Source organism: Prionailurus viverrinus, chromosome C1 (assembly GCF_022837055.1).
Source record: "Prionailurus viverrinus isolate Anna chromosome C1, UM_Priviv_1.0, whole genome shotgun sequence".
NCBI classification, from domain to species: domain Eukaryota; kingdom Metazoa; phylum Chordata; class Mammalia; order Carnivora; family Felidae; genus Prionailurus; species Prionailurus viverrinus.
The window spans coordinates 151,276,105-151,287,965 of NC_062568.1; the positions used below are offsets into that span (position 1 = coordinate 151,276,105).

The 11,861-nt window shown below is 38.0% G+C and overlaps 1 protein-coding gene across 10 annotated transcripts in view; it reads left to right on the forward strand.

The window, feature by feature from the left end:
• The window catches only part of SLC44A5 (solute carrier family 44 member 5), a 400,420-nt gene that overhangs the window by 59,748 nt on the left and 328,811 nt on the right, over positions 1-11,861 (forward strand). The window lies entirely within an intron of this gene.

Sequence of the window (11,861 nt, forward strand, 5' to 3'; positions counted from 1 at the left end):
TCCAGAATTAGGTTTTAAGCCCCTGGTAGGCACAGACCAAGTCTCATCCACTTTTTTTGCCCTCTTCAGGCCTAGCCTTTAACTTTGGGAAAGGTGGTTACTTAGTGAATGTTTATTGAAAATGAATGCTGTTTTCCTTAAGTGCAAATTTTATTCCTTCATGAAGGAAAATTTATTCCTAGCTATGAACAAAAAGTAAAATGCTGCATAAGTACAAACTAAAATGGAAGATATACAATGTGGAACTTGAAACAGCAGCTTTGATCTTTGGCTGCGTATTTTAAGAAGATTAAAAGGGTTATTAAACATAGGATCTAAAGATTTAACAAGATGCTTAAAAATGGCCCAATAATGTATCTAAATCTACATAAGGCTCCTGAAGGCTGTAAATGCATTGCATTGTGTGGCTGGTCACTAACAGGAACCACTGCTTCTATGAGTGTGTTACAGGGGATTGTGCATCCAGAAGTTATCTGCTGAGTGGGGATTACAGTTGTGCCTAAACTATGAACACTGGGGAATAGCCAGTTTAAAGGACATTTTCTTTCATGCAGTTATACAATGTTATTAACATACTCATATCTGGGGAAAATTAGTCTTTTAGGCCTGTTTGCTCATCTGTCTGTAAAAGAGAATAACAGTAATTATTTCACAGACCAAGGTAAGGAGTGTATTGGCACAGTACCTGAGAAGTAGTATGTATATGCTGATGAAATGGTGGTTTTATGGTTGTTCACAAATTGTGATTCAGAATTGTGTTACAAATGCTTGAGTGTATTTGAGGTAGAATTACTACGGCCACGTTGTACTTCAACTACATTGTAGTTTATTTTGGCTCGTGTGAGCTAAGAGCAAAACATTGCTGCCATGTACAACAATGGTTTAAGGGAAAACAATTTCTCAAAGGTAAACAATTGGCATGTTCCTGGAGTTGTGGACCCATGATGCACTTGTAAGTTGAGTATTACCTAGCCCTTTTCCCTGTTGCTCATTTAATATTTATCTCTCTTTTATGAATATTGGCTATCTGATAATCTAGAAAAGACATCACAACTTCTACCATCAGGAAGAAACCATTTCATTCACAGTAACATCCACCTTTTTTTTCACTTCTACTACTTGATGCTTCTATTGACTTCCATTTGATGTCAAGTAGCTTGCAGGCCTTAGACTGTAAATGAATAATTGCCTTTCTCTATGGCATTTATAAGTCAAACTCCTTAGGCTTGAGTCATCACTCAACTCATTTTGTAAGAACATCTTTCTCTTTATTTCTTAATCCCACTTTTGGGAACGTTTTAACAGATGTAAAGAATGAAAAAACTATGATGATTAGAAATCTATGACAAAAGTCATAGGAAATAGCACAGATCTTGGCAAAAACGTGTCCATTCATAGGGCAGCACTTGTACACTTTGTGTTTTATTTTATTTATTTTGTTTAAAAATATTTCTTGAGTTTATTTGTTTTGACAGAGAGTGAGAGAGAGCATAAGCAGGGGAGGGGCAGAGAGAAGGAGAGACAGAATCCCATGCAGATTCCATACCATTAGCACAGAGCCCAGTGCAGGGCTTGAACTCACAAGCCTTGAGGTCATGACCTGAGCTGAGATCAAGAGTCAGATATTTAACTGACTGAGCCACCCGGGTGCCCCAAACACTTCTACACTTTTTATTTATTTATTTATTTATTTTTAATTTTTTTTTTCAATGTTTATTTATTTTTGGGACAGAGAGAGACAGAGCATGAACGGGGGAGGGGCAGAGAGAGAGGGAGACACAGAATCGGAAACAGGCTCCAGGCTGTGAGCCATCAGCCCAGAGCCTGACGCGGGGCTCGAACTCACGGACCGCGAGATCGTGACCTGGCTGAAGTCGGACGCTTAACCGACTGCGCCACCCAGGCGCCCCTACACTTTTTAAAGTAGAGCTGAGAAGCTGCAACATCACCCACACCACTACCATCAGTACAGAATATTCAGTAAACAAAATTACCTGTGAAGCTGTGCTTGGTTTCATAGTAAGAGAAACACATCGAGAGCAGTGACCAAGAATTACTTATACAGAATTGACAGACAGACAGAATAAAACCATTAAACAAATATCTCTATATGGGCACTGGGGTTTTCATTATATACATGTAATGTACAAATGAAATTTTGGCATGTAAAAAAGGCTGATTATGTGTCTAAAATTGAGATAAAAGTCGAGAGATAAAATTTAAAACTTTTATGTTTGTCAGATTGATTGATGTGTATTAGTATCAATGTGACTATGTTCTTTTGAGTTTGTCAGGGGATAGGGCATTTCAGTTTGGTGGCCACCAGGACAGGACATCAGGACAGAGGCACGGAGAGCGATGGTTGTTACTCTTTGGAGTGGGTTCTTTAAAGCAGACCCAGACTCTGGGTAAGCCTATGTGCTAGTACCTGGTGCTAATGCCTCATGCTGTATTTCCAGAATGTGCCTTTAGCTCCTGTAACTGGGGGGGCGGGGTCATGGAAAGGAAGGACAGTATTTTTATGCGTGTAGCTCTAGGAGGTACATGGCTTCAGGGACAACAAAGAGAAATGCCAATGCCAGAGATAACCAATTGGTAAATGGGCTAGCACCAAAAATTGCCTCAGAGAGGAGTAACAAATTTCACCTGATGTGAAACTGGTGTGAATTTTATGTTTCCAAGTGCACATGTTAGCAACAAAGCCAGCAAACATTCAGATTGGATTTTCCTAAAAAAAATTTTTTTTAACGTTTATTTATTTTTGAGACAGAGAGAGACAGAGCATGAATGGGGGGAGGGTCAGTGAGAGAGAGGGAGACACAGAATCGGAAGCAGGCTCCAGGCTCCGAGCTGTCAGCACAGAGCCCGACACAGGGCTCGAACTTGTGAACCACAAGATCATGACCTGAGCCGAAGTCGGACACTTAACTGACTGAGCTACCCAGGCGCCCCTCAAATTGGACTTTCAAGCTGACAGTTTACTCAGACTTTCTACTTTAGCTTAAATGTGAGTGCCTCAATTCACTCCTTATTCATTTCTGCAATTGAAAGGAGGTCTTTATAGTAGGTCTTAAAGCACACTGAAGATTTATTTGCCTTAACATTTTAATTTTGCTAAATGCCAATAAATGTGATGCCTTATATTCACTCTTCTGTTAGGAAACTGCCTTAAAGAAAATGCTTTACTGTAAAATTTAAGAATTATATCATAATTCGTATTTCCAGAAGCCAAGATGCTATTTCTGCATTTACCTGTACATCTAAAAATGTATCTAGATCTACATCCGTATCCATATCTGTATCTATCTGTTGTCCAGTGGTCACACTCTCAAACTTACTTATAGAAAATAGAAAATGACATATTTAGACAGAGTTAATAAGATTAAAAATCATATAAAAATTAAGGATACATACATACTTAAGGAAAAAAGGACTGCAATAAATGCAAGTAAAGGCAATAACACTTTTTCTTCCACCCTAAGGCAAACAGTTGATCAAGACCTATCTGTTAATTCTTAGATTTTTTATTCTACTTCTTTGGTTGACCTCTCTTCTATAGCACATATAACAGCACTGAAATATTACAGAGATTTGCAAGGTTCCTGTGCAAAGATGAATCACAAATTTGTAAAGTTGGCATATTTTTGCATAATTACTTCTTTCTTTGGGTTCCCACTGTATATTGTATATACATTGGCTGTCTTCTTTCTGTATTATAATTTTTTGTTTACTTCTCTGTCTTTCATGAAACAGAATTCCTTAAAGAAGGAAATTATTCTTTTAAAAAAAAATAATCTCTACACCCAACGTGGGGCTCAAACTCATGACCCTGAGATCAAGACTCACATGCTATACTGACTGAGCCAGCCAGGTAACTCAGGAAATTATTCTCTGGATCCATAATGGATAGCACAGTGTCTGGCTTCTGAAAAGCACCCAGAAGGTGCCTGGGTGGCTCAGTTGGTTGACTGTCTGACTTTGGCTCAGGTCATGACCTCACAGCTCGTGAGTTTGAGCCCCACATCTGGCTCTGTGCTGACAGCTCAGAGCCTGGAGCCTGCTTCAGATTCTGTGTCTCCCTCTTTCTCTGCCCGTCCCCTGCTTGTGCTCTGTCCCTCTCTCTCCAAAATAAATAATCATTAAAAAATTTTTAAAAGCACCCAGAAGATCTTTAATGAATGAGTGAAAGAATGAATAAAAATTTTATAGTCTGTGAGTAAGAAACATGGAGCAACTCTTTGTATTCATCATTCTAACCCAGAAATTGATTCTGAAACAGTTAATCCTTTTTTCCCTCCTCACCTTGTCTTCCGAGTGACAGAATTTCTATTTTAGTGTGATGCCCACATGGCCACCTCCTGTTGATAACTAGTAGGCACAACTCAGTTTCATGATGGACAGATGGACAAGCCTGCTGTTGTTCTTGGCCATGATACCGTTACTATAAATGCATCAAACATACCTTTCTTCCCCCCCCTCTTTTTTTTTTGCAAGACTATACATATTTGCTCCAAACACTGCTCTGCTATATTTGTAATATTAGAGGCCCATAAGCAGGCTCTGGAAGACAGATTAGCAGACATATTTTGAGAGACACATGTCAATCTAACACAAAAAAAGAGGACTCCATGGGAAAGAGGCCATAAAATATTGCTATTACTCAACTGAGGAGGGGTAAATTGTGCCTCTTTCTCTCCTAACATAATGGCATTGATAGGAAGAAAAATAAAGTTGCAATATATTTCTGGAAAAAGAAATCCAGATTATGCTACCAATTTGAATTGTTCAACTGAACGACCGCAGTTATTCATTGAAATTTTATATGTAATTACAAATATGAATATTAGTTGCTTCAAATTAGTTACATAAGCTACAGTTCATAGACTTATCCAAACATTGGCATGTTATTTAAATTTTTAAGCCATATACAACATCCAAAGGCATTTTAACATGGAATTTTTTTTTTGTAAGAAAAAAGGAAATAGGGGAAGAAATTTACTTATTTTTTCTCATGGGGCAGGCATGTTTATGCCACTTCCTATGTTTTTCATGTCATCTTCAGAACTACACTGTGAGATGCATTTTATTATGATGATTTTATAAAAGAGAAACCTAGGAGTCAACGATAGTAACTTGTTCATGGTCACAGAGCTAGGAATGACAAAACTAATTCCAAGGCAAGTCTTTCCAACTCAAATTTATTCTCTATTTACTGTGTTGGATCAGCCAGCATACAGCAAGTTTTCAAGGAATTTGAGTTTTAAAAATGTAACTAGCAGTGTTTAAAGGATCTTCCGTATTGTGAATGATGTCTATGATGCCAGCTAAAGTAATTTCTTCTAAGTTAGGCAGGGTACTTGTCCCCTTTTCCGGATAAGAAAGTGGGTTGATTTAAAAAATGATTCAATAATGTGCTGCAGGGAGGGGCACCTCGATGGCTCAGTCGGTTGAGTGTCCGACTCTTGGTTTCTGCTCAGGTCATGATCTCACAGTTTCATGGGTTCCAGCACCGCGTTGGTCTCTGCTCTGGCAGCGTGGAAGCTGCTTGGGATTCGCTCTCTCTCTCTGTCCCTCCCCCACTCACACTGTCTCTGTCTCTCTTAAAAATAAATAAATAAAAACTAAAACATAATAATAATAATAATAATAATAATAATAATAATAACAACGTGCTGCAGGGCAAGCGATCTCTGCATTTTTGGAATACCTAAGCCAGAAAGCAGAGTGTTCCAGTATTTCACAAACATTCCTTGGGAACTATTGTTCTGCTTTCTAGAAGTCATGATTTGTCTTGACTATCCTGTTTGCCTAAAGGACCCATGCCTGGGCCAACATGATGGGGTCTGACTAGAGCTCTTGGTTTCATTCTTGTTCTGACCAAAATCATGGACCACCAGTGATCTCAACTGACAAAGAGGATTGAGGTGAAAATCACTCCAGTTTTCCAGGGCTCTCCTAGCAAGCATCAGTTTGTGGCTAGGTTTTCCTGAGGCCCACATGGATTGTTCCTGTGTATATCCAGACCCCAGGAGAACCCTGGAGCTGACTGCCCTTTTTTGTGGAGCTGGGGCAGTATAGGCCCTGAACTGCATCTACCTGTTTCAAGCATTCACTCCTTTCCCTCTGGCGTGGTGGCAGGGTCCATGTTGAAGAGAAGAAATTCTGTGTGCTTGCTACTTTCCTCATCCTACTCTCAAATAGGACTTGGGCTCACTTTCTCAGGGTGAAAGGATAAGCTATGGGACCAACAGCTGTTACCTTGCAACTAAGTAACATAGTTGCTAAAATGGATTAACTCTGTGAGGTAACAGAACTGCCATTTGCTGTCCTGGTTTTCTTGGGTAATGCAGACAGTGCCAGGGGCAATTTCTAACTGTGTTAGATGATGGTTTCTCCCAAAAAAGCAGCTTCAATTACAGTATACCTAAAAATGAGAGTTAATCAAGACAGACTTATCAATTGGCTGGGTAAAATTTGACAAGTCAGTTTCATTCCAAGTGAGTTGCAAAGGTGATTGCAATATTAGGAAACTGCTTTAGGGAGAGGATCTGGAAAATTATAATTCTAAAATGTGAGCACAATTTCCATGATGAGGAAATGGCCATTATTTATATTAAGATAGATGTCTATTTCTCTCCATTATCTCTTATTTTTTCATATTCCTTCAAATATGTTTTTCTTGTAATTTAAATTTAGTGATTAAACTATATTATAATAGTGCATTCCCATTAATGAGAGAAATGTCACCTTTAAAAAGTTGATTCAGTAGTATAAGTTATTTTGGGACTGGATTTGAGCCCAGTTCCTATTAATGAAAACTATTTTCCTTTTCTTTTTCTAGGACAGTGGAATTAAAATAATCTGTTTTGTCTATTTCCAGTCATGACACATTCTAGGCTTCGGTAAATAAACCCAACTGAAAAATAACAGATTAACCAACTCTGTCTATCACTTGACTCAAAACTGTCATTTTTGATTTCAACGTTATATTCATGAGCATTAATATGAAAACTCTCTGCCAAAGGTTTGCTTTCTGTGTTTTGATTGCTTTAGAATAGAAATTTAAATCCTGAATTTCAGAAATAAATGAGGAAAGGCAGTGGGGAGAATCCTGGGGGGGAGTCAGGAGGCTGGTTCTGGTCTTGATCTGCTACCAATATGTGACTGGATGAGTCACTTTAAATTTCTTAGCATCAGTTTTGTTTGCTTTCACCAAGATGATTAGACCAGGTTAAGATGGCAAATGTTAGCTCAAACCCCTTCTCTGTTAGCTCTGATCAGTTGGTAATGGCTGCCTAGAGGGCTGCATTGGAGATAATGGTGGGCCTCTTCCAGACCTGACTGACAGGAGTATTGGGGGGGGGGGGGGTGGGTAGGTGGCAAGAAAACCACTGATCTGATTTACTATCCCTGAACTTAACAACTTCTTGGGTGATTATCTGCTTCAATTTTGACTTTCATGATTTATTCTTAACTTTTCACTTCAAAAAATGGTCTCCTCATACTTGAAGACATTTTGAAAGTTTGAAAGCAAGGAGACATAGTCGTTGAGATCACCTAGCCAAAACTAGCTGATGTATATAAAGGTACTTTGTAAAAGGTAGAGCACCATTTTTGTTATTTGAGGATTACATAACTAATTAATGGTAAGTTTTCCCATGATTCCTTTCCTCTCTAATTTTTCATGAATGCTTGTTCCATGACAGATGCAGCCTCTTTCAGTAAATTTCTTAGAACTTACTCATTCCATTGATAATTAATTAAGATCAATAGGTGTTAAATTGTATTGTATAGACAGTAACACTGTGTAGATATTCAGAGAGTTAGAGGGCTAAAGCCATCAGAGTTGTCAGGTAATATTGAAGAAGTATTGAGCAGAAGTTAAATAAAAGGGCATTGTTAGGCATGAGACAGAATTTTAATAAAGCATGTAATAAGATATAAGCACAATTTAGAACAATAAACAAGAAGTTTAAGCTATTGTGTTTCAATAAGAAAAATTTGGATTGCTAATAATATTAATATTGATAATATTAACATTTATTCACCCATTCATCCCACCAGTTGAGTACTTCCAATGTGCCAGACCCTGCACTAGACGCTGGGGATACAACTCTTAGCAAAATGGGAAAATCCTTGATTTTATAGAGTTTACATCTTAGTGGGACAAGGCAGATAATAAACAAAGCATCAAGTGAGATACGTGTTACAGAGTAATAATTGCAAAGGAGAAATAGAAACCAGAGGAGGGAAAAGGGAATTGTAGTAGTGGGTTGCAGTTTTGGACAGAGTGGCTGTGAAGTACTCAATGTGAGAGTGACAATTGAGTAATGACTTGAAACACTTCTCAGGCACTCTACTAAGTGAGTTACATATACAAAATCATTAATTTTCATAGCAACTCTGTGGGAAAAGGTACTACATTATCTTCATTTTATAGATGAGAACCTAAAGCCCAGACAACTAAAATTAAGTGTAGGAGTTGGGATTTAAATCTGGGAAGTCTAGTTTCAGAGCTTATGCTGTTAGTCTATAAAGAATGGATAACAAAAGTCCTTGAAAAGGCTGTTTGAGGTCAAAGAATGATAGACCTAGAGAGAAATTTGCTGATTATCTAATCCAGTGGTTTTCACAGTGTATCAAAATCACCCAGAAAGCTGGTTAAAACCCAGGTTTCTTTACCCTGCTTCCAGAGTTTCTGATTCACTGGGTCTAGAATGAGGCCTGAGAATTGTCATTCTAACAAGTTTCCAGGTGATACTGATAGTTGGGCAACACTTTGGGAATCATTGGTTAGTCCATTGGTTCTCAAACTTGTCTGCACCTGGGGAACTTTTAAGAGCTGCTATTCCCTATTGAATGTGGGGTACTGACAGCCAGCATTTCATTGGTCTGGGCTGAGACTCTGTATTAGGATGATATGAGTGATTGCAATGTACATAGAGGATGAAATACCACTAGTCTAGTTTAACCTTCATTTTATAGATGAAGAAACAGAGGTCTCAAGAAATTAGTTATTCCCTTCTTGTTTGGGCTCTTAGCATTCTGCACATTGTTTCTTTCTTTTTTTTTTTAAATCTTTTTTTAAATTTTTATTTAAATTCCAGTTAATTAACATACAGTATAATATTAGTTTCAGGTACACAATACAGTGATTCGACACTTCCATCACCGAGTGCTCATCACAAGTGCCTTCCTTAATCCCCATCACCTATTTTACCCATCCTCCGCCACCTACCTCCCCTCTGGTAACCATCAGAAAATAAGAGAAACTTATTTTCAGTTGTAATTTCTTTTTTTTTTTACCATTTAATTTATTTTTTAAATTTACATCCGAGTTAGTTAACATAGAATGCAACAGTGATTTCAGGAGTATATTTCTTAATGCCCATTACCCATTTAGCCCATCCCCCCTCCCACACCCCTCCAATAACCCTCTGTTTGTTCTTCGAATTTAAGAGTCTCTTATGTTTTGTCCCCCTTCCTGTTTTTATATTATTTTTGCTTCTCTTCCCTTATGTTCATCTGTTCTGTATCTTAAAGTCCTAATATGAATGAAGTCATATGATATTTGTCTTTCTCTGACTAATTTCGCTTAGCATAATACCCTCTAATTCCATCCATGTAATTGCAAACTGGCAAGATTTCATTCTTTATGATTGCCAAGTAATACTCCATTGTATATATATATACCACATCTTCTTTATCCCTTCATCCATCGATGGAAATTTGAGCTCTTTCCATACTTTGGCTATTGTTGATAGTGCTGCTATAAACATGGGGGTGCATGTGTCCCTTTGAAACAGCACACCTGTACCCCATGGATAAATGCCTAGTAGGGCAATTGCTGGGTTGTAGGGTAGTTCTATTTTTAATTTTTTTGGGAACCTCCATACTGTTTTCCAGAGTGGCTGCACCAGTTTGCATTCCCACCAATAGTCTGCATATTGTTTCTTACTCACCTACTTGCTTCTCAACTGTAAGTCAGGGGCCGTGTATCTATTTGCCACACAGTAAAGTTTTAATAAACATCTATTGTTGAATCACTAACATAGAAGGGAATAGGGAACCTCTGAAAGTTTTTGACCAGCAAAGTGATATATATTGAAAGTATGTATGTATGTATGTATGTATGTATGTATGATTGACTGACTGACTGATTGATTGATTTTGAAGATTTTATTTTTAAGAAATGTCCATACCCATATGGGGCTTGAACTTACGACCCTGAGATCAATATTTTAGGAGGATTTATTATTAGGAAGGATAAGATGAAGAGATTAGAGATGTGATGATTTTCCTACTGCAGTGGCCCTGTAGAGACTTGATACTCAAAATGTGATGGAGAACAGCAGCATCAGCATTGTCTGAAGCCTTGTTAGAAATGCAGACTCTCCAGGGGAGCCTGGGAGGTTCAGTCAGTTAAGTGTCTGACTTCGGCTCAGGTCCTGATCTCACATTCATGAATTCGAGCCCCATCCCACCCCCCACCCCTCACATTGTATTCTCTGCTGATAGCTCGGAGCCTGGAGCCTGCTTCAGATTTTGTGTCTCCCTCTCTCTGCCCCTCCTCTGCTCACTTTCTCTCTCTCTCTCAAAAATACATAAACATAAAAAAATTAAAAAAAAAATGCAGACTCTCCAGGCCTACTGCAGACCTACTGAATCAGAATCTACATGTTTACAAAATCCCTAGAGAGCTGTGTACACATACAAGTTTAAGAAGCACTGTTCTAGGGCATCATATGACTAATGCCCAGGTCCCCTGGGGAGTCCTATGGGGTAGCCCTAGGGGGGGGTCAAGAAAAAGCAGCACATATGAATGGCGGGGCAGGTCAGCTTTTCCTTAAGTCTATTTGGGATACCACTTCTCTAGGATCTTCATAGGTATTCAGTGGTCAAAAAGATTTGACAAATACCAGTTAAAGCTAAACAAGTTTCTTTATGGCCAGACTTCTTTTATCTTTTAATATGCTAATGAACTTTCTGAATGTCCAAGAGAAAAGCTATATTGTACAGCTGCTTCTGCATTTACTGCTCATGGAAGTCAGTTTGGGGGGCATCTTTCCATGTTACTATTTTGTGTAGCACATCTTGGTAAAGTTGTAATAGTCCCTTTGCTATAATTAGCGTTCCAGACATAAGATATTCTGAAAGATCCTGGGCAGGAAACTATCTTATATTTCCTAAATTTAATATCCATTACTTAGCTGTTCAAATGCCTAACCTTTTATATGACTTCATTTCTGATTCACTTTCATTGGCTGAAGTCTATTGGATAGAATTATAGGATAGGTGTGGCTTCTGTCAGTGCTGGTCTGGGAAAACCTTTTAAGAGTCAGTTGCTAGTTATGATGTCTGATGGAAATGAGAAGAACATACTGGAAAATGCTGGGGTCACTGGTAACACACTGAAGTTTATTTGTGGTAGGAATGAAATCAGAGGGTATGACTGTGAGTGATTACTGGATAAACAAAGAAGATAGACAGAAATTTAATTGACAATAATGAGCCACAACATCTGTCAGCAAATTTATAGTTAGAAATAAAAAGAAGCAAATGAACAGATACATTTGAGAACTAAGGTTGTTTTAGATTAGGACTGTCCAAAATTGGTTTTTCACAGTTTATTTCCATTGATGCCTCTTTTGAAAATTTATGGCCTATTTTAACACTGACATGTTGATTATCCCACATTCTTTAACTCAGAAAGCATTCGATTTTAAATCACACTCACCAATAAACTACCTATATTTTAGATAGCACTTTATTTTATTTTTATGTATCCTTCACATGAAGTTTCACATTTCCTTTTTCTTTTTGGTAGCAGTATACTCACTACTCTTAGTAGTAAGTGGAAT